Here is a 23,802-nt window from a genome sequence, read left to right as displayed (position 1 = left end):
GAAAGGGGTGCTTGTTATGGCTATGCCACCCTGCTCATAAACCAGATCATTTTGAAAAAAGTGCTTGTAGTATTTATGGCAAATTTCAATGATGTCACTTTAATGCTGAGTTTCTGGAGGTGGGAAGGCTGCTTACATCAGAGATGAGGCTATTAAAGAACAAACAGGAGATGGGCTTGTTTTCCTTTTAGCAACAGATCTGTGGCTAGGAGTTGCCATTAGCAGAAAAAGCTCTGTCTTTGCTTTGGTTTAGGCAGAGAAGAGCATTCTCTTTACTGCCTTAACTCAACACCAGGTAACTCAGCAGGACTTTAATCCTTGGGCTACAATCAAGCCACTCAAACCCCCATTATTCCACCTGACAGATGGGCATGTGTCAGCATGATTCAAACTTGGTAGCACATCAAAACGGGGAGTCAGGGCTTCATTCAGCCGTTGGTGTTAAGATGCAAATAGAATCCAGCCTCTTTTTTTCTTCTATTTTGTCAGTGTTCCCAAAAGTTGCTGCCCACAGGATGGGGAAATTCCAGCCATCGCCTACATTTGATTTAGAGATCTTGGATTTTGATACCCTAGAGATGAAGATGTGCATAAGTCACAGCTGCTAAAAGATGGGTCTAAGAGAATACAACGTGGCAAATAGGATCTTGCTGCCTGGATAATAAGAGATGTTCCTGAGTGAACCTGTGTGGAGGGACTGGAGCCTTACCATGGAAGTGACCTAGGGAGTAGGTCCAGGGATGCGCTATCTTCCAATGGTACCCATTAATAAGGAGAACATAGTCATCTTTGCTAACCATAAAGCTTATTTTCTAGAATAAGGCATCCTTACTGGGATTTCCAAGAGCCATGATCCTGGAACCACACTGGGATGACGCCCTCCCAATGCAGCACGGCACAGGCTGTATCTATCCAGATGCTTCCTCCAGGTCCTCATCCTTGGAGTGGTCCAGCTTAAAGTGCTCTGTGAGGATAATTTGCAGAGTGGCTACAGACTTTGGGAGAAGGATGACTGTCTACAGACAGTTCTATTACAGTAATAATCAAGAAAACTACTTTATGGGATGACTGCAAGGGGTTGTGTCCCTAGGACTAGGAAGGACGAGGAACCTGGCATAGGACAGAACCGTCTGTCAGAGGGCCCTGTGACAAGGTTTTTCCTTCTACTGTGCCCTGTTCTGAGTGACCAGAGAACTACCAAGGAATATTCCCAGAGTCTGTACCTGGCAGAGCTGATGGTGCAATTCGCTGCAGACTTGCACAGGCTGTAACTCTTCCACCTCTAATGGACCAGACGCCATTAGCATCATCGATCTCTGGCCAGGATGCAGACTGAACCCCTCCCTGGCTGATTTATGAGAAAGGTACTCAGACAAGAGCATCGACAGACTGGCTCCTGGGGTGTGGTCCAGGCTGTGGCTGGAATCCTTTCAACACCAGCCTTTCATCAGGAGCAAAGACCTCAGAAGTGAAGAAGAAGAAAAAAGCAGAGAAGTCGAGGCCGACAATTTGTCATCAGTTGGCAGTCTAAGGCAGCATAGGTAGAAAAAGCAGCCTGGAGGTTTAGGAGCACAAAGCTGGTAGAATGAGGACCATCAGGAGAGCAAAGGTTTAGGTGAGCAGCTCATCTGGAGAAGTCAGGGTCAAGAGTAAAAGCTTAAAGGCATCTGGTGGCCTCTGCCTTCCCACTCCTTGCAGATGGAACTTGCCTGTCATTTTCAGATCCAGCCCTGCAGAGTTCCTGCATCAGTCCTCACTGACAAGACAGTATTTCAGCAGCAATCTCAGCCCCTGACCCAGGGGATTTAGAATTAAGTCAGTGATCTGGGATACAGAGGCCTGGTCACAGTGGGCAGGCTCCCTCGTCTCTCTCAGGTATGATTCTCTTTTGCTGCTCTGCTGGCCCGAGCCCCAGAAGAGGTACGCTGTGTGCTTCCAGACTGGCCTTGTACATGACTTTGTGCCTTCTTTCTATCTTCTGTCTGATTATGTTACCCAAGGCCTCTGAATCGTACCCTGTGGGGGTTTGTAACCTGCTGCCTCCCATCAGCCGCCCATCTCCAGGCATTCATGGATCCCTGGGGGGCCCTGTGGTGGTAAGAGGTGTGTGCTGACTGTTACCCACCTGCCTGACTGGCAGCTGGATTGCAGCCTGCGAGACCCTGAGCTGAGGACCCAGCCTGCTGTGACCAGGCCTCTATATCCCAGATCACTGACTTAATTCTAAACCCCCCAGGTCAGAGACTGAGATTGTTGCTGAAATGCTGTCTGCTCAGCAAGGACTGACATGGGAACTCTGCCCCGGGCTGGATCTGAAGGTGACAGGCGAGCCCCACCTTCCATAGACTCCAGACCCATGGACGCTGTGCGATCATAAACACAGGTTGTTTTAAGCTGGTAAATATCTGATAATTTGTTACCCAGCAATAGAAAAAGAACCACCATGTTTGAGCTTTCTGCTGCCTCCTCTGGCCAGGCTGTCTTGTTTGTGTGTGACCTGGTCCCCCCAGTGTCATGTTCTATCCTTCCAGGGCAGAGTGTCCTTCCAGCAGCTGCTCTGGAGTCCGGCTGGCGGGACTTGCGCACCTCAGTGGGTGAGCTCCGCTCCAGACGGAGGACCCTGCTTCCCAGGCTGCCTTCCCCTCTGTTTGGGCTGAGATGAGACCCAGAGCATGACAATGTCCTCAGAGGAATGTAGCAACTCAGCCCCTGGTGGTTTCAGGAACACAATGAGAAATGATGTTTAGATCTCTGAGCCTCCCGCCGGTATTGCTCTTGCCACCCAAGTTCTGAACGAATTGAGAAAAGACAAAGGAGTTGGCAGACAGAGACCAACCTAGCACCTTTCCTACCGATGAGGATGGTATGTGAGGAGGAGGGTTAGATCTACAGGCATGGGGGCTTCTGATCACAACAGCCCAGCAACCAGGCAGGCCCAGGCCGAGGCAGCAGGCACGGGGAATGTGGAGCAGAAGGTGGGCTTCCTGCAGTGGGACTGCTCCCAAGCAGATGCAGACAGCAAGGGGCTGGGTACACGAGGCTCTCCCTCACGGCAGAGGCCACTCCACTTTTGCTGAGCAGAAGTGAGGAAGACCAGAGGCCAGAATGGCCTGGTTGTTAAGATTGTTTCTGCGTGGAAGAAAATACCAGGACCAAAGAGGCATCTCCCCGACTGCCACTATTGGTAAAGGGGAGAAGCCTCAGACACACGAAGTCCTCTCTGGCTAACCTTGCAAAGCTGGGACAAACCATCCCACCCGCAGCTCAGCTGACAGGCTGGGCATCTTCAATTCCAACGGAAGCGGAGGCAAAGCCAAAATGGCCACAAAACACACCAGTAGATACACTTGCTGAGCACATAGTTCTTAACCTAATTGAGCTGTTTGGTCAGAGATTTCCTGGTGAGGGGAATGTCTATTAGTTACACAGTACCAATTCTTAAAAAAAAAATTGTGGTAATACATATGTTATTTTATATGACATAAAATTTAGTGTTTAGCCATTTTAAGTGTGCAGTTTAGTGACAATAAATACATTCACATTCTTGTGCAAACATCACCACTATTCCTCTCCAGAACTTCTTCATCTTCCCAAAGTAAAACTGTATCCATTAAACACCAACTCTGTGTTCCTTCCTCTAGCCCCTGATTATCACCAATCTACTTTCTGTCTCTCGGAATTTGACTACTCTATGTCTGAGTCAGTTCAGGCTGCTATATAACAAAAATACTATAGATTAGGTAACTTAAACAACAAATACTTATTTTTCACAGTTCAGGATCTGCCCCCGCCTGCATTCATAGGTACCAAATACAGAGTAGACTTTCACAGGATTCAGGTTGTCTGGCCAGTACATGTGGTAAAAATTGCACACTGTTAGTATTGCCCCCTTGAGCTGAGCATCGGATGCAGTGTTTGACTTGCGTTTAGAGGCCATTTTATATGAAAAATTTGAATCTGTATCAACAAAATCACCTTCAGGATGGCAAGATGCTCACCAGGTGAACTGCCCCAGATGCTGAGACTGTCCTCGAAGATAGCAGAGCCCTAGCTCCACTCCCTGCTCATGCCAAGGCACAGGCCCACTGGGTGCAGGAGGTGGGTGGCACGTGCTGTGACATGGTCTTTTCTCACTCTCTGCAGGTCATAATGGGTTTAATTTGCATATTCACTCTTAAAGGGCATATAATGTGGCTCCACTCTCAGCCACAGGCAGCTGGTGGCAGCTGGTTTTCCTGCTGGTTCCAGAGTCTATCACTGCCTTGCTCCTCTTTGGTCCCATTGGCTGGGAGCACCTTTGCTTTCTGATCTCAGTGTGGCTTTTGGCCTTGGTTCCCCTCCTGGATTAACAGCTCCCAGTGATTTGGCTTCTGGATTGTCGGGGCTGTTTAGCCCTTACGTTGTGGTCTTTTGTGGCGTGGTTTGCTCTGGGGTTAACTTTTCAGCTTGGACTCGTGGACTTTGGGGTTCAAGTTCAAAATGAAGTGCCTTGTCCCCACCTCAGAGTGTTCCAGGCCACCTCTTAGCAGGGGCCCTCTCCATCGGAGGGCCAGGTCAGACACTGGAAAGTTCTCATTCTTCTGGAATCTGCTTACTAGTTTGGTCCTGGTTATTGCTTTGAATTTCAGGTCTGCGGCTGGGTTGCTCTTTCTCTGGGATATCCTGGTTCCACTCGAAGTGAGGAAGGAAGTTTTCCACATCACTTCGGAAATATCTTCTGGGATCTAGGTTGTTGTGTGTACTCTGATGGAGTGTTGGAGCAGTGCATGAGGTTCATTTCCTGAACATCTCTGTGCGCTATTGTTATGCTCCATGCTTTCCCTGCCCAATGGAGGATGGCTCATCATCACAACTCCAGGAGCGTGGCGTTAATATCTCCCCACTGTGCTCAGTGGAAACAGATCCAGATAGCTCAAGCAACTTGCCCAGGGGCTCACAGCTGGTGACCAGCAAATCCTGTTCTGCCTGATTCCAAAATTCATACCTTAACACTCTACCACACAGTGCCCAGCAAAATCCTAAAAGTGGGTAAATCTTATCTTAGTTTCTGTCAGCATCTTTCATCCCTCTACACTCCATCCATGAAGCCACAGCTCAATACGGTACCACATGTTGTCCCAGGCTCTTGGGCAGAACCCTATAGTTTATTCCTTAATTTCTTCCCTCATTCTCAAATAATTTGCCCTAAGGCCATCTCAGCAGGCTTGGCACTGGGCTGAGTAATTTATAGGGAAAAATGACTGCAATGTTAGTAGGAATCTGTGTTTCCATACTCTTTCCTTCTGTTAAAATGTTTGCACTTTAACGAAACTCTAGCTCAGAGGACCAATGGTAGGAATTTGAAATGTGTCGTAACCCTGGAATGGCAAATACTTTTGGATAGGTGTTGCAGCCTGAACTGTGTTCCCCCAAAATGTGTATGTTGAGGTCCTAATTCGCAGTACCTCAAAATGTGGCTATATTTGTATTTAAAGAGGTAATTAAGTTAAAACAATTAAAGCACTAATCCACTATGACTGGTGTCCTATAAGAGAATATTACAACACAATTTGCACAGAAGGAAGATGATATGAAGACATAGGGGGAAAAATGGCCATTGCTAAGCCAACTCCAAAAATGGCCATCTCCAAGCTTAGGTAGGGAGAGGTGTCAGAAGAAACCAACGCTGCTGACAGGGTTGATCTTGGACTTCCCAACTCCCAGGACTGTGAAAATATAAGTTTCTGTTGTTTAAGCCAAGTCTGCAGTCCTTTGTTACGACAGCCCTAGCAAACTAATACAATAGGTCTTGTCAGTATACCGCAAATATCAAGTCATGCAGCAGAGGCTAATGCATATGGGCGGGAACCGCAAGCTCCAGCGACCTCTTGGCGGGGAGGGGAAAGGTACTAGCTCCTTCTTGGCTTCCCACCACTAAGTGCTGTAAGGAGCCGAGAAGAGCTTTGTGGTCAGCACATCTAAGCACTTTGATGGGATATATGAGATCAGAGACATGGTAATCACCTTCCAGGAGCCAGACAGAAAGGCAGGGTGATGGAGTGGTAGGAACAGCTTGGAGCCAGGCCTGTGTAAATCCAGGATCTGCCATTTGTGCTACACAACCAGGAACAGGTCAGCACCCTCTCTGGGCTGTGGTTTCCTAAGACAGGAATAACAATGCTGACCTCATAGGGCTGCAAGGGTTATGTGGGCGTTCCACATTATTAGGAACACATGTCCTTCAGGAGCAATCAGGAAATGAAATCCCATAAAGTGCAAAATGGGCTGGGTGTGGTGGCTCACGCTTGTAGTCCCAGCGCTTCGGGAGGTCCAGGCAGGAGGATCACTTGAGGCCAGGGGAGTTCAAAACTAGCCCCAGCAACACAGTAAGACCCTGTCTCTGCAGAAAAAAATTAAAAATTAGCCAGGCGTGATGGTGTATACATGTAATCTTAGCGACTTAGAAGGCTGAGGTGAGAGGCTGTCTTGAGCCCAGGAGTTTAAGGTTGCAGTGGGCCATGATTGTGCCACTGCACTCCAGCCTGGGCAACAGAGACTCTGTCTCAAAACAAAAAAAGTGCAAAATGGCAGAGTGACCCTATGGCTGTCTTTCCTTATTCCCAGATTAAGATAATTCACTGTGGGTGGCACCTGGCGTTTTGCTCACATCTCAGCCATACGTCCCAGTGTCAGGAGGTGCAGGCCTGGCCTTCCTTTTCTGGAGCCGCAATTTAGGACTTGTCCAGTCTGGGCCTCATTCTCACCCTATCAGTCACACATAGACCCGGAGAGGCAACTCTGACCTAGACAACAGCGAAGTTAATAAAAGATATGAGAATAAGCCCTTTGTGACTACTATGATGGGAAGGAAGCAATGCTTGCTCTTTTCAGCCCAACATACACTAAGAACCAGACCAAGCATGAGTCTGTTAGCCAGGAATGGCCTACTGCCATTGTCACCACTGCTGGGCCATGTGGCCTGGCAGAGGGGAGCAAGCTGACTTCAGGTGAGGTCTGGTGAGAATTCCCAGGTCGCAGCACGCAGGAGACTCCAGGGCCAGCAACCCACTGGGGGCTCCAGTTGCATTTGCCTCTTGCCAAAGAATTGATATGAGCCATAGCAGGTCATGGGCATGGAGGACACTGGATGGGTGACTTTGGCTGAGCCTCAGAGGGTGACCCACCCTCATCCTCAAAGAAGAAAAGCTGATTGCCAAAAACAAAAACAAACAAACAGAAACCAACAGTGGAGAGCACATCTTTTCCAACAGACAGAGCCAATCCGAGGGAACACAGAACCTTGAAGCTCAGCAACAGAGTCTTAGGGAGCTGGTAGGGAAGGCAGTCGGGAGACAGCCCTTTGCTGGCAATAGTGGGAAGACACATGGGCACTGTGGAGGAGGCAGAAGTGCTGGCAGAGAAAGAGCGACAAGGCTTCAAGGAGCTTCAGTAATTTAGTGAACAGGTGGACATCAGGCAGGAAGCAAGCACAGAAAGTCCAAAATGTCCTTGAATTCAGGAAAGTCCCCAGGCCAGTCTGATTTCACTAAACCAACGCTTCCATCGCCCCCATCAGTGAATTATTTAAGAAGCTATTTCCAAAGTGTGGCAGCATGGACATTATGTTGAGTGGAAGAAGCCAGATAAAGGAGTAGGTTTTCTATAATTCCACTTATGTAAAATTCAAGAAGAGACAAAACCAGTTTATGCTGGTAGAAATCTGAACAGTTATTTTCCCAGTTTATGCTGGTGGAAATCTGAACAGTTATTTTCTAGCTAGGGAGGGGAGCTGTTGCAGGGGATTGGCTGGAACAGGAAATAGAGTGTTCTGAGGTGATGGAAAAGTTTTCTATCTTGATTGGGTGGTAGTTACTTGGGTACAAAACTCAATGAACAGTACAGTTGAAATCTATGCATTTTATTGATTTAAATCGTACTCTGATAAAATTAACTGATATACACACACACGCGCACTTACTTCCAAGTACCTGCTATGTGTAATTCATTGTGATAAGTGTCTATATGTTACAAGCAAACCAAAACAGAACCTGCCCTAAGAAAGTTTACAAAGAATAATAGTAGAGACAAGATAAAAGACATGGTCCACAAGTCATAGTTTAAGACAGATAGTGATAGAGTCCCCAAGAGAAATAGCTATAAAGTGATATCAGTAGCCAGAGGAAGGAAGAAGGCCTCTGGCTGGAGGGACTCATTTGGCTTCATAGAGGAGGCAGCACTTGAGCTGGGCCTTGAAAGAGGTGGGCAAGAACATTCCAGGTAGAAGAAAGAGCAAAATAAAGGCAGAGTGGCAGTATGTCTGGGAAGCAGCAATAGTTCAACCTGCTTGAGATGCAGATCATGAGAAGAGAGCAATGACAGAAAAGGTTACAAAGCAAGTAGGATCAGTTTGTACAGGACCTTGAATGTCAGGCAAAAGAGTGAATTTAGCTTGGCCAACATGGCGAAACCCTGTCTTTACTAAAATATACAAAAATTAGCCGGGTGTGGTGGCACACACCTGTAATCCCAGCTACTCCAGAGGCTGAGGCATGAGAATCGCTTGAACCGGGGAGGCAGAGGCTGCAGTGAGCCCAGTTCGTGCCACTGCACTCCAGCCTGGGCAACAGAGCGAGACCTCGTCTGAAAAAAAAAAAAAAAAGAGAGAGAAAGTGGATTTGAGCAGAGGTGTGATATTGCTATAATGTACAGGTTAGACCCGGGTGGAGAGAGTCTAGAGGGTGGGCCTACTTTTCATAGTCATGTAGTTCCTTGCCTTCCAAAGAGTGATCCATAGACCAGGACCATTGGCATCACCTGGGAGCTTGCTAGAAAGGCAGAGTATCTACCAATAAGACCTAGTGCATCAGAATCTGCATTTTAACAAGATACATGGATAATTCTTAGGCAAATCTAAGTTTTAAAAGCACTGATCTAGATGTTAAAAGCACTGGTATGGACGTGAGATAATGGATTTGTCTTTCATACCAGCAGGGGGATCTGAATCAGTCCTTTGCTACCCCAAATGCTGAGCCCAACAGGGAATATAGGTAGATAATTGATCCTCATGTTGCTGTTTGAGGTAGCAGGAAGAACAGTTCACTCCTGGAGGCCCGCTGAAGAGCATGTGAAATCTCAGGGTGAGGAAGGGGTAAACAGTCTAAAGCAGAGATGCTGTCACTCCTCCATTTCATGTTGGCATCTCATCATGAAGACCTCTGTGGATTGGTGATGCTCATCATCATTAGTGATGATGTGGATCAATGCTCTTGGGCTGTGGTGAGTGGAAGCCAAGATTATTTCATCTGAATAATTTATCATCCCCTAGCATTAGAGATTGAAGATGTGGCCAGGTACTATTGAGTTCTTTCAAAGGTTATAGACCCTTCTGATAGTTTCTTGGCTGCCATTTTTAGTTAGGTCTCCATATGCTTTGCCAGACTTGGTCAAGATAATTCCACTTAAGGAAAAAAAAAAAAAGCTACTTTTGTCTGAACCGTCTGTGAATTCTCCTGTTTTGAGTCTCCACTTAGCCAGCACCTTGACTTGTCAATGATGAAGAAGCAAGAGGCAAGGAAACCATGGGCCCATCCCACTCAAAGGCTGACTCCCTTCTAGCTGCTTTCCAGTGGTTCTGCTTCGTTGATGATCTTACATCACGTTCTAGAGAGTGATGGAAGATTGACAGAAAGGATGTAAGCATGAGCTATTCCGAATATACTAAGAACTTAGTGAAGACATAGGGATCTATAACTTCTATCCTATTCAGACTCACAGGGAATGTTCTGGAGATAGGTCATGGTTCTCCTTTAACTACAAATCTGGCATCAGGTCTCAGGGAATGCCTGACAGCTTCAAAATAAGTCATGAATCTAAATAGCAACAACCAAACATGCTGAGTTCGGACTCCCAGGCTATTCTTGTGACGAGTATTAGCAGGAGTGCTTTAATTGCTAGCACCTGGGAAAAACAGGCACTCAAGTTCTGTTGTGAAAAGACCAAGCTGACAGTCAAGAGACCTCACCTGGGCATGAAGATCAGCTCTCCTTCTCTTGTTCTTCCTCGTACCAGCGGAATGACGTTGTGAGTTATTTCATCTATTTGAGTCTTAGTTCCTCATTTGCACAACGTGAACAAAAACAACACTGCACCACTGGGATTTTGTGAGAATCACTGAGTGTTCTGAAGCTGTTCAGCCACATTAACACCAGAACCTACTGATGAATTCCAGTTCTGTAAAAGAATCTAAGTAGCCCAAAAGGCCCTCAATTAAATACATAAGAAATCCCATTCCTTTTGAACAAAGAAGCAAATAGGCTTTAATCTCATTGAAAGAGTAGTTTGGGAGCATCGTTTTTAAAGAAACCAGAAATAGAAAATTATTTTGAGTGTGTCTTTAGGCGAGGCATTCTTTTTCCATTACCCGGCCTACCATATAGAACTGTCTTCAGAGCACTTAAGAAAACCAAATCTAGAGACGGCACAGGCAGACCTGTCTTCTCTGGAACACTCAGAACCTGGACCATGCCTGCTCTGGCCCCTGGCCTCTCATAAAGCAACTCTCTCCCACAGATTAAGAATCTTTCAAGAAGAGATTTTTGTGGTTCTCATTTGTTCTATTGCTGTCAGGTTAGAATCTTTGCTCTTTCTCCTGCAAAGAGGGAGAAAAGTGATTACAAGACTCTTTTACTATCCTGTATTTGGGAAGCTGCTAGCCTGAACAACCTCTAAAGATCTTCCAAAAGCAAGATTCTGAGACTGTTCACAACTCTTACAGACTTCTTGGCATACATTAGAATGTGCAAAGAATACCTCTAGTGTCAGCAAAAAACAAACAGACAAAAAACCCAAACAAAAACAACAACAAAAAACCTTTCCAGGAATAAGCCATTCAAAAGAAGTTGCATTCTTTTGGAGAATCTCAGAAGTAGTTTGAGAGAAATAAGATTGATCTAGAAAGATGATTTTCCCACTCACGTAGTCGCATTCCTGCTTGAGAATTTATAATGATCTGTCTGGTTTCCTATTTCTGTATGTATTTATTCATTCACCAGTAAACATTTGTGGAATGCCTATAGGTATATAACCTATATAACCCTGTAGGTTTATAGCAGGAACATGAGAGGGATATGGTCCCTGCCGCATAGTGTATACTGCAGAACCTCAGTTCTGGTAGCCCTCTCCTAGACCCTGGAGTTCATTCTTTGCCCAATCAGAAGGAATTTAAAATATAGTCCCATAAGATTATAATGGAGCTGAAAAATTTCTATAGCCTAGTGACATTGTAGCTGTTGTAAAGTCATATCACACTTACTGTATTTTAAACATAAGTTTAGCGTAGCTGGAGTGTACAGAGTTTGTAAAGTCTATTGTCGTATACAGTAACATCCTAGGCCTTCACATTCACTCACCACTCACTCACCCAGAGCAACCTCCAGTCCTGCAAACTTCATTCATGGCAAATGCTTTATACAAGAGTATCTTTTTTTTTTAAACTTTATATCAAATCTTACTGTACCTTTCCCATGTTTAGAAATGTTTAGATACATAAAATATTTACCATTGTGTTTCAATTGCCTACAATAATCAGTACGGTAACTTGCTATACAGGTTTGTGTCCTAGGAGCATTAGACTATAGCATATAATCTAACTGTGTAGTAGGCTACCCCATCTAGGTATGTGTAAATGAACTCCATGGGTTCACATGATGATGAAATTGCATAAGGATGCAGTCTTGGAATGTATCCCTATTGTTAAGCAACACATGACTGGACTCTAATATTCCAGTGACTCATCAAATCAGCCCTGCTCTAATCTTAAAAGCTGTTGGTTCAAGTAAGCAGCTCCAGCCTTCCCTTTGAAGTGTAGCAAAGGAGGAACAGCATGATGGATAAGCTGCCTGGGATCTGATAGGCCAGGGCTCAACCTTGGCTCACCCACTTTCTGGCTGTGGGGTGGGGCTTAGGATGAATTACATAAGTTCTCTAACCTTTAGTGTCTTATCTGTAAAATGGGTATGTTAGAAGGCTTAAGCAAGCTGAGTTTCGAGAAGTGCCCTGTTCAGGGCCCCGTACAGTGAGTATCCAATAAATAAATGATGGCCATTATTACTATTATTCCCCTGTTTAACTGGTCTTGTCCTATAACCTTGTACTTGAGTCCCCGTTCTAGTACTTTGGCCTGTCTAAGACTAGCATCTTGCCCTATTCATTTAACACAATTTTTCTCATCACTTTATATTATGAAATTTTCAGGCACAAAGAAAAGTTGAAGGAATTTTAAAGTGAACATCTATATAACAACCACCTAGACTTTACTATTTTTTACTGTCTTTGTTTTATCACATATGTATCTATTTTTCCATCCCTCTATTCATCCATCAATCCATTTAACTTTTTTCTTTTGAGGTAAATTTTACAATCAATGCAATGCTCAAATATTTAAGGTTATCATTTGTTGAATTTTGGTAGTTGCCTAAATCTGTATAACCCAAACCCCTGTCAAGGCATAGAATGGTACTGTAATCCCAGAAAGTCCCTTATGCCAGCTAATTCCCACCATTCCTTCCTCCCCAGAGGCACCATCAATCTGATTTTTTTGGTATCATCATTGTTTTGATGGATAGCTCTCTTTTTTTTGTACATTCATTTTGCTTATTCTAGATTTCAAATAAATGTAATTATAATGTATAGACAGTAGTACATACTCTTTTTTATCTGGTTTCTTTCACTTAGCATGGTTTTGAGATTCATTGATGTTGTTTTGTGTATTAATAATTTGTTCCTTGTTATTACTGAGCAGCATCACATTATACGAATATACTGCAGTTTGTGTATCTGTTTTCCTATTGATAGATACCTGGGAGTTTCCTAGTTTTGGATATTACAAATCTGAGCTTTTTAAATGAATATATATTTCATTTCACTTGGATAAATGCCTAGCATAGAACTTTTGGGCCATAGGGTAAGTGTATGTTACCTAGCAAGAAATTGCTAGATACCACTATACCTCCACCAACAATATATGAGTTCCAGTCACTCCACTTCCTCACCAACATTTGTGGCTGTCAGTGTTTTTAATTTTAGACATTCTTGTGGTTATGCAGTGGCATGTCTTTTGGTTTTAATTATTTGCTGCTCCCTGATGACTAATGGCATTGAACAATTTTTTACATCCTTATTGGACATATGTATACCTTCCTTGTAAAGTATCTGATCATATTAATTGACCACTTTTTAGTTGTCTTTTTATTATTGGATTGTAGTAGTTCTTTATTCATCCTAGATAATCGTTTTTAGTTGTGTGAATGTTTTGTCCAAGTCAGCAGCTTGCCTATTTGTTTTCTTAACAGTCACTTGATGAGCAAAAATTTTCAATTTTGATAAAATCTACCATTTTTTTCTTTCATTGTTGTTATTTGCTGTATCCTATCTAAGAAATGTTTTCCTACTCTTAAGTTTTAGAGATATGCTTTCCCTTAAAAACTGTATTACGTTTATGTTAACTGCTACGTTCAGGTTATGCACCCATCATGTAACATTTTCTGTTTGATGGGAGGTAGGTGCTGAGGTTTATTTTTTAGCATGTGAGAATCTAGTTGTTTCTATATAATTTATTGAAAAGGCATTCTTTTCTTTATTGCATTGCTTTGGCACCTTTGTGGAAAATCAATTGAACGTTTGCTTCTGACCAAGATGATGTAACAAGTACCAGACGGACCGCTGAGACTTAAAACACTAAAAACCTTAAGGAAAATCTATGAACCGATGGCTCTTACCCTGGGCAACAGGCAGCATGAGAAAGTCATCCCCGTGACAGGAGAGGCGAGTGAGGCGGCCGGCGACGGCCCCAGCTGACTGTCTGGAGAGTCTCTTGAGCTGCAGCGCTGGGTGGGGGACCCATGCAGAGCCTGGTCGTGTCACAGCTGAGGAGGCCGCATGGAGGACGGACGCAGAGGAGCGAGCGCCCGGGACCCGGAAGTGGCCCGGAAGTGGGCGCTCACAGCCGCGGGGGTGGGGCAGAGGCCTTCTGGGCTGGTTCCCGGTGCTTCTTGTGGGGCCCGCGCTGCCCTGAGGTTTCTCAGTGTCCCTTCCCCACCTCGGCCTTCATGGCCGGACGCAGAGGAGCGAGCGCCCGGGACCCGGAAGTGACCCGGAAGTGGGCGCTCACAGCCGCGGGGGTGGGGCAGAGGCCTTCTGGGCGGGTTCCCGGTGCTTCTTGTGGGGCCCGCGCTGCCCTGAGGTTTCTCAGTGTCCCTTCCCCACCTTGGCCTTCATGGGCTGACTCTGCATCCGCGCTCGTTGCTACTCTGTGTTAGGCTCGTGGTGGCTTCTCTGCTCTTCCAGTCCTGCCTCCCAGCCTCCTCAGGAGCCCCGACGGAGACCTTGGAAAAGAGCTCGGGTGTGAGTACGAATGCCCGCTCCTTGTGTCTGGGACTAACGTTGTTGCGCTTAGGCCACACTTAAGAATTTATTACCATTTTAGCTGTTTCCTTCCAACCTGCTTTTTCGGGCAGCCATGTCCTCCTCCATCTCTGACAAAGGTGTGTCCCCTTTGGTCGGAGGCACTTGTCAGTCTTTGGAATTGTGTTCACTTCATTGTCTCGTAGCCTCACCTCCTCAGATGGGCTCAAGAAAAGTTACGATGTTTTAGAATGTCAGGCTTTTTCTTGTTGTTAGAATGGAAGCCACATCCTCCTAAGCGAAGTGGAACTCGGCCTCATTCATTTTAACAAACATTTACTGAGTGCCTTGCTTGTCAGGCTCTGCACATGCAGATAGATGAAACATGGCCTTCTCTGTTCGCAGACCATCTACTGAACCAGACGAGGAGCTGTCACCGCAGGATGTGGTCATTGTCTTTGTTTATGACAATTGGGCACCCGAGGCTGTCTGGGACAGCCAAGAGCACTTTCATCTGGAAAGTAAAGCTCATGTGAATGTCTTGCAGAGAAATAGAGGTTTCCAGGTGGGCAAAGGAGGTGAGGACATCCTAGGCAGAGAAAACACCACACCTATAGTCACAGTGGGATGAAAGAGCAAAGCTGTCCTCATGAGGGCTTGGTCCTGAACCCCAAGTTTGCTGCTGGAGCTCCCTGACAGTCACCAGCCATCTAGATTTTATACCAGACAACTCCCCACCACAAACACAAGCCTATGCAAGTGGGCCTTTCAGGGATCCTGTTGCCCTTGTCATAGCTTTATTATACCCTCCCATGATGCAGGATCCCTGAGTCTTTGTCAGCCACTCTCCTAGACCATGAGCTCCTCAAAGGCGGTGATGGTTTTATACATCTCTGCATTCCCTGCACCCAGTTCAGTAGCTGGCTCGGTAGAAGCTCAGGAAGTGTTGGATGAACTGAAATCAAATAATGTTCCTGAATGCCCCATCGGGGTGTTGGATCACTCTCTGGCTGCTGTTCCTCAGATCTGAATGCACCCCTAAAAAGCAGGGTGTCTAGGAGGTCAACATACAGATTTCATGGTCATTTTGTTTGTTTTTAATTGAAGCAGGTGGCAGACGGTAGGGACCATCTTATTCCAGGCTCTCATTACCTCCTGGAATTTGCAAGTCTGGTCTTTTCTAAATGTTAACTTTTAGTGAGCTGAATTATTCATTCATTCCCCTACCCCGGTGACATTTTGATTGCTGCATTCACTGTTTAAATTTTGAATGATCGGCCGGGCGCGGTGGCTCAAGCCTGTAATCCCAGCACTTTGGGAGGCCGAGACGGGTGGATCACGAGGTCAGGAGATCGAGACCATCCTGGCTAACACGGTGAAACCCCGTCTCTACTAAGAAATACAAAAAACTAGCCGGGCGAGGTGGCGGGTGCCTGTAGTCCCAGCTACTCGGGAGGCTGAGGCCGGAGAATGGCGTGAACCCGGGAGGCGGAGCTTGCAGTGAGCTGAGATCCGGCCACTGCACTCCAGCCTGGGCTACAGAGCGAGACTCCGTCTCAAAAAAAAAAAAAAAAAAAAAAAAAAAAAAAAAAAATTTTGAATGATCTCAGATTCTATTTGAGCCTGCCTCGGACGCAGTAATAACTGCCACAGGAGAACAGAGAATCTCTTGCTCTGCAACAATGGTTTCAACTGTAATTTTACAAAGCAAGTAACTTCCGCTTAAACCAAGGAAACAACGGAGGAATCTGTTTTCAAATGTGACATTCTTTCCCATGGGAAGTGCTTTCAAATGTGTTTTGGTTCTGCCTTTTGCTTTTGCCTGCCTTCTTGTCTCTTACCAGGAGAACAATGTCATATTTTGCTAGAACGTAACTATCTTGGGTACATGGGATAAAAGGATGACTTGAAATAAAAAACACTAAAATTTTCTATTTAGTAGTTAATTGTGGGAAAGTTAAGACTCTCAAATGAAAATATAAAGAATAGTTTATTTACACATGGTTTAGTACTTACTCAGATGTTTAAAATAAGTAAAAAAACACACTTATAGTTATGTTTATAGTTTTGGTTGCAGAGCTGAGGGAGAAATGAAATCTGGAGCATTCAGGCAGGAAAGCCTAGGAATGGCTTCAGATAAGTCACAGTGAAGCTGGTTCTTGAAGGATGTGTGAGAGCTGACAGGGGAGGGCTGTCCAGCGGAAGAAACAGCGAGTGCTACGGTGCAGGATTAGCTAGTTTCTCTAGTTTAATCTAACCAATTGTAACTAAATACCTATTTTTGTCATATCTCCTTTTTATGTACTTCGAATGTTTCCCTTTGTTTTTAAATGAAACTACTCCACCACCTCAAACAAGAACTCTTCCCAGATGATGGGTCTGTGTTACTGTCTCCTTCCCTGTTTGAACTCTCAGCCTCATTTCTGTTTGACTCCCATTCCTTTTGTGATTTGACTTCACATTCTTTCTCACCACCCTCCTGAAAACTTCTTTCCCCTCTTGCTGCCGTCTGGCTTCCTCTGGCCCCTCCCTGTCTGCTGGTGTGCAGTGAGCATGCAGTTGGAAGGCTCCTTCTGAAGATGGATGGTGGCAGGGTCTGAAAATGGAACAGACAGCAAATAAGCTCATGAATCTCTGTTTGTATTTTCATCAGTAATACACGTTTACCAAGTTTTTGTTGAATACCTACTATTGAGACAGACATATGAACAAAAATTCTCTAATATGTTGTCCAATTATGTGGGCTGATAAGTTATACTAAAACATATTAAGTATTAGACATAAAGTGCTCTGGAACCTCGGAGGACTTCCCTTTCAGGAGGTCATGGAAAGCTTCACAAAAGTGATGATCAGGGCAGATCCAGGTTTAGAGGGGTCTGAAGCGTTTGAAGGTTGTCAGAATCAAAATGGAGTCACTTGAGTTAAAATCCTGACAAATGGGGGCAGAGAAGGCCATGAAGGGAGGGTTCTCACGCATGTGTGCCTCATAACAAGAACAGTTACAAAAGATGGCAAAAACTGCAGCCTTGCACAAAAGCCATAGTAACCTTACACAGAAAATACTTCTGCATGGACGTCTATCCAGCAACTGCCTGTCTCACCTTGGACTGATGCCACCCATGTTATTGAACCTTGTAGGCAAGGATACTTGATTCAAAATACTTGATGTATTTCTTCTCATTTTACCTTTAAAAACTTCCCCTTTGGTTGGGCGCGGTGGCTCATGCTTGTGATCCCAGCACTTTGGGAGGCTGAGGCAAGTGGATCCCTTGAGGTCAGGAGTTTGAGACCAGTCTGGCCAACATGGTGAAACCTCGCCTCTGCTAAAAATACAAAAATTAGCCGGGTGTGATGTCATGCATCTGTAATCTCAGCTACTCGGGAGACTGAGGCACGAGAATTGCTTGAACCTGGGAGGTGGAGGTTGCAGTGAGCCAAGATTGCACCACTGCACTCCAACCTGGGTGACAGAGTGAGACTCCATCTCAAAATAAATAAATAAATAAATAATAAAAACTTCCCCTTGCTCCACCCTTCTCGAATATGCACATAGCTTATTATGACATTCACATTCTCATTGCAGTGCTATTCCCAGATAAATATAATTTTCTTTAGAGAGTCTCCATCTCTGTTTGTTATTTAGTTTAAGATTATATCATTTGGATGGCCCTTTAACAAAAAAAAACCTTAATCCTATGATTTTACAAAAATACAAATGTCCACATGGATACCTTGCTAAATCTCTCCCGTGGTCTTTGTAGAGACCTGTGGAATTGAGAGGCCTGAAGCTTAAATTTCATTGGCTTTGAAGTAAATCTTCCTCTGGAGATGGCATTTGCATTGAGTTTGGAAGGTTGTCTAGGAGTTTGCCAGACAAAGAAGGAAAGAAATAACTTACCTGGCAGAGCTAATAGTATTTGAAAGGGCCAAAGACATGAAAAGCATGTATACCACAGCATAAATTGCATGGGGTTGAGTGATGGGAGATGACATCAGAGAAGTGGTCCTGATTGAAGATGACATTGATGTACTGAGGGGTTCTGATTATATTCTACATCATATTTGATTTAACAAAAGACTATTGTGACCACATTTGTTTAAGACAACTTTTTAGGTATAGGATGAAGAATACGTTTTCACTGGAAGTGCTTGAGATTCTTGGTGATTGATATCATCTAATTGCTGAGTCTTGGAATTACTGTCCTGAAGTTTCAATCAATTAATTAAATCTATATGTTTCAATATAAATAGATTTTGGAAACATACAGTTAAGTGGAGGAAGCAAGTTGCAGAATATTGAAATGGTATGATATGTTTATGTAAAACATTTTATAAACCCTACACAACCATACCACATTCTGTTCATGGATACATATGCCAGAGGCTCACAGGAAGCTAATCTTATATTTCCTCTAGGAGCAATGGTTTGGTATTTGAGAATTCAGTGTTTGTGGTAACTCTGTGGGACATAAATACCAAAAGTAATGCGAGCCAATTATAATTTTTATAATATATAAATGTTAATAGATTTTAACTATTCATTCTGATGGTGGATACATAGGTATTGTTAATTATTCTGTTATCTATATTTGGTTTTTGAAAAGAACATTTGCTTTGGAATGTAAGCTTAGGATAACTTAAACATTTTTTCTGTCTTGCTATGGATATTAGCTAGATAGGTACACTCACAGTTCTCACCAAAAAAACAAAATAAATAAAAAGGAGGGGGCAGTGGATTTCTAATCAAGGGTTTCAAGAAAGAAAATTGCTAAGGTGGTTATCTCCTGTACTGCATGAACCTTGCAGTCTCTGCATAGTCTCATTAGACTTGGATCTCACTTGCTTTTGAATCTGTGTTTAGATTGGCATGACGTCCTTGCAGGATTCTGACCCTGTCTCAGCTGGCGGAACTTCACCCATTTGTCTTCCTCTTTGTAACACCGAGTAGATAAAAGTTCCTTGGAGCCAGCTTTTGGAGGGAAGAAGAGAAGGCAGACCGAATGAACCTCTCCCTTGTGCACCAGCCAAGACATGGCTTGTGGCTCAGCATCCCTGCTGCCGGTGAGGGCAGCAGTCAGACACAGGACTCTTGGTCCCTCCAAGCTGCTTAGATGGTTGCCTTTTAAGTGCACAGTTCATATGGAAGCCAGCAGGCTGGCTTTTCATCTTCACAGGAAGGAGAAAGAAGTTGCTCTGTCCCTTACTCCCCAAATCAGTGATTCTTTTGAGTATTTAGTAATGAGAATAGGAAGAGAATTCCCTTCTGTCTGGCTGTTTTGGAAACAGATGCTGCACTCTCTTAAGTCTATTCTCAGTCTCCTATATAGTAACACAGCACACATATAACTTCCTTATTTTTTCTTGTTTTATATATCTTTTTCCCTACAGTATTTTCAATCTTCAGAGAACAGGTAGTGTATTTCAAATATGCTGCTTGTTAAACTGGGCAGTTTACCAAAATGCTGCAGCACAACAGAAAGAATATTTGTCATTTTCCTGATGCCTGAGTCAGCAAGAGCTTTTGGGGGATAGAATATATTTGGTTATCTTCTGGGGTCTAGTGAGGGTTTGTGACTCCTTTGCACAACTTGTATTTATTAAGTGTGTTCAATGTCTCCAGTACTATGGGAAATCAAAGGCAAAAATATCAGAATGTTCCTGATTCTTTAAGTTGAAATAATTATAGAATAAACTTAAGTCAGTGGTTCATGCGGCTGCAAGGTCTACCATATAACTACAATATCATCAGTGGCCTCCGAATCTTCCTCTTCACCCTAACTCTTCAGTTAACCTATGTGGCTTCATCTTCTGCATTGTTAATGATCCATTCCATAAGTAAGCCTCACTCTCCCTTGACTTTAATATGTCAATGACCTTCACTTTGACTGCCTGTCAACCACCTGTTCCTGGGGTCATATTCGTCATTGTGTCTTTACCTGGAAGTGCTCCATCTCTGAGATCTTAAACTTGAGTGTTTACACAGGCCTTTTGCAGAGACTGCTAGAAAGCCTTCATTTGCCATTGAAGGGTACAAAGTTGTTCAGAATAAAGCCTGTATTTTCCAGCCTCCCTACTAGATGGCTGTGGTGATCTGACTAAATTCTAGCTCAGTGGGATGTGAGCAAAAGTGGTGTATGCAACTTCTGAGAACTGTCTCCATAGAAAAGGGGCAATCTGTTCTTTACTACTTTCTTCTTGTGAGGTGGAATAAGGATGTGATGACTGGGTCTTTTTTTTTCTTCCTGTGGATTTTATTTTTATTTATTTATTTATTTTTATTATACTTTAAGTTCTAGGGTACATGTGCACAATGTGCAGGTTTGTTACATATGTATACTTGTCCCATGTTGGTGTGCTGCACCCATCAACTCGTCAGCACCCATCAACTCGTCATTTACATCAGGTATAACTCCCAATGGCATCCCTCCCCGCTCCCCGCTCCCCATAATAGGCCCTGGTGTATGATGTTCCCCTTCCAGAGTCCAAGTGATCTCACTGATCAATTCCCACCTATGAGTGAGAACATGCGGTGTTTGGTTTTCTGTTCTTGCGATAGTTTGCTGAGAATGATGGTTTCCAGCTGCATCCATGTCCCTACAAAGGACACGAACTCATCCTTTTTTATGGCTGCATAGTATTCCATAGTGTATATGTGCCACATTTTCTTAATCCAGTCTGTCACTGATGGACATTTGGGTTGATTCCAAGTCTTTGCTATTGTGAATAGTGCCGCAATAAACATATGTGTACATGTGTCTTTATAGCAGCATGATTTATAATCCTTTGGGTATATACCCAGTAATGGGATGGCTGGGTCATGTGGTATTTCTAGTTCTAGATCCTTGAGGAATCGCCATACTGTTTTCCACAATGGTTGAACCAGTTTACAATCCCACCAACAGTGTAAAAGTGTTCCTGTTTCTCCACATCCTCTCCAGCACCTGTTGTTTCCTGACTTTTTAATGATTGACATTCTAACTGGTGTGAGATGGTGGTATCTCATTGTGGTTTTGATTTGCATTTCTCTGATGGCCAGTGATGATGAGCATTTTTTCATGTGTCTGTTGACTGTATGCATGTCTTCTTTTGAGAAATGTCTGTTCATATCCTTTGCCCACTTTTTGATGGGGTTGTTTGTTTTTTTCTTGTAAATTTGTTTGAGTTCTTTATAGGTTCTGGATATTAGCCCTTTGTCAGATAAGTAGATTGCAAAAATTTTCTCCCATTCTGTAGGTTGCCTGTTCACTCTGATGGTAGTTTCTTTTGCTGTGCAGAAGCTCTTTAGTTTAATTAGATCCCATTTGTCAATTTTGGCTTTTGTTGCCGTTGCTTTTGGTGTTTTAGACATGAAGTCCTTGCCCATGCCTATGTCCTGAATGGTATTACCTAGGTTTTCTTCTAGGGTTTTTATGGTTTTAGGTCTAACATTTAAGTCTCTAATCCATCTTGAATTAATTTTCATATAAGGAGTAAGGAAAGGATCCAGTTTCAGCTTTCTACTTATGGCTAGCCAATTATCCCAGCACCATTTATTAAGTAGGGAATCCTTTCCCCATTTCTTGTTTTTCTCAGGTTTGTCAAAGATCAGATGGCTATAGATGTGTGGTATTATTTCTGAGGGCTCCGTTCTGTTTCATTGGTCTATATCTCTGTTTTGGTACCAGTACCATGCTGTTTTGGTTACTGTAGCCTTGTAGTATAGTTTGAAGTCAGGTAACGTGATGCCTCCAGCTTTGTTCTTTTGACTTAGGATTGTCTTGGCAATGTGGCTCTTTTTTGGTTCCATATGAACTTTAAAGCAGTTTTTTCCAATTCTGTGAAGAAAGTCATTGGTAGCTTGATGGGAATGGCATTGAATCTATAAATTACCTTGGGCAGTATGGCCATTTTCATGATATTGATTCTTCCTATCCATGAGCATGGTATGTTCTTCCATTTGTTTGTGTCCTCTTTTATTTCACTGAGCAGTGGTTTGTAGTTCTCCTTGAAGAGGTCCTTTACATCCATTGTAAGTTGGATTCCTAGGTATTTTATTCTCTTTGAAGCAATTGTGAATGGAAGTTCATTCATGATTTGGCTCTCTGTTTGTCTGTTACTTGTGTATAAGAATGCTTGTGATTTTTGCACATTAATTTTGTATCCTGAGACTTTGCTGAAGTTGCTTATCAGCTTAAAGAGATTTTGGGCTGAGATGATGGGCTTTTCTAAATATACAATCATGTCATCTGCAAACAGGGACAATCTGACTTCTTCTTTTCCTAACTGAATACCCTTGATTTCTTTCTCTTGCCTGATTGCCCTAGCCAAAACTTCCAACACTATGTTGAATAGGAATGGTAAGAGAGGGCATCCCTGTCTTGTGCCAGTTTTCAAAGGGAATGCTTACAGTTATTGCCCATTCAGTATGATATTGGCTGTGGGTTTGTTATAAATAGCTCTTATTATTTTGAGATAAGTTCCATCAATACCGAATTTATTGAGAGTTTCTAGCATGAAGGGCTGTTGAATTTTGTCAAAGGCCTTTTGTGCATCTATTGAGATAATCATGTGGTTTTTGTCTTTGGTTCTGTTTATATGCTGGATTATGTTTATTGATTTGCATATGTTGAACCAGCCTTGCATCCCAGGGATGAAGTCCACTTGATCATGATGGATAAGCTTTTTGATGTGCTGCTGGATTCAGTTTGCCAGTATTTTATTGAGGATTTTTGCATCGATGTTCATCAGGGATATTGGTCTAAAATTCTCTTTTTTTCGTTGTGTCTCTGCCAGGCTTTGGTATCAGGATGATGTTGGCCTCATAAAATGAGTTAGGGAGTATTCTCTCTTTTTCTATTGATTGGAATAGTTTCAGAAGGAATGGTACCAGCTCCTCCTTGTACCTCCGGTAGAATTCGGCTGTGAATCCATCTGGTCCTGGACTTTTTTTGGTTGGTAGGCTATTAATTATTGCCTCAATTTCAGAGCCTGCTATTGGTCTATTCAGGGATTCAACTTCTTCCTGATTTAGTCTTGGGAGACTCTAAGTGTCCAGGAAATTATCCATTTCTTCTAGGTTTTCTAATTTATTTGCATAGAGGTGTTTATAGTATTCTCTGATGGTAGTTTGTATTTCTGTGGGGTCAGTGGTGATATCCCCTTTATCGTTTTTTATTGCGTCTACTTGATTCTTCTCTCTTTTCTCCTTTATTAGTCTTGCTAGCGGTCTATCAATTTTGTTGATCTTTTCAAAAAACCAGCTCCTGGATTCATTGATTTTTTTGGAAGGTTTTTTATGTCTCTATCTCCTTCCGTTCTGCTCTGATCTTCGTTATTTCTTGCCTTCTGCTAGCTTTTGAATGTGTTTGCTCTTGCTTCTCTAGTTCTTTTAATTGTGATGTTAGAGTGTCAATTTTAGATCTTTCCAGCTTTCTCTTGTGGGCA

The 23,802-nt window shown here is 43.5% G+C and overlaps 2 long non-coding RNA genes across 5 annotated transcripts in view; one reads left to right on the top strand and one right to left on the bottom strand.

Moving 5' to 3' along the window:
- LOC139360069 (uncharacterized) overlaps window positions 1-13,887 on the bottom strand; it is a 31,797-nt gene extending 17,910 nt beyond the window's left edge. Inside the window, exon 1 of one of the 3 annotated variants that reach the window (XR_011617127.1) lies at window positions 13,755-13,887. This is a non-coding gene — a long non-coding RNA (uncharacterized lncRNA). Of the gene's footprint in view, window positions 1-3,975; window positions 4,079-13,754 lie in introns of those variants that run through there. The other 2 variants (XR_011617129.1, XR_011617126.1) reach the window with 2 other exon arrangements.
- The window catches only part of LOC105478870 (uncharacterized), a 64,424-nt gene extending 43,384 nt beyond the window's left edge, over window positions 1-21,040 (top strand). The window contains exons 7-9 of one of the 2 annotated variants that reach the window (XR_011617125.1): window positions 490-12,052; window positions 13,672-14,957; window positions 15,990-21,040. This is a non-coding gene — a long non-coding RNA (uncharacterized lncRNA). Of the gene's footprint in view, window positions 1-489; window positions 12,053-13,671; window positions 15,650-15,989 lie in introns of those variants that run through there. The other variant, XR_011617124.1, reaches the window with a different exon arrangement.
- The last annotated feature ends 2,762 nt before the right edge of the window (window positions 21,041-23,802 follow it).

This window comes from Macaca nemestrina, chromosome 19, assembly GCF_043159975.1.
Source record: "Macaca nemestrina isolate mMacNem1 chromosome 19, mMacNem.hap1, whole genome shotgun sequence".
NCBI lineage: Eukaryota > Metazoa > Chordata > Mammalia > Primates > Cercopithecidae > Macaca > Macaca nemestrina.
The sequence above is the reverse complement of the archived record's forward strand: the minus strand, read 5'-3'. Positions and strand labels throughout refer to the sequence as shown.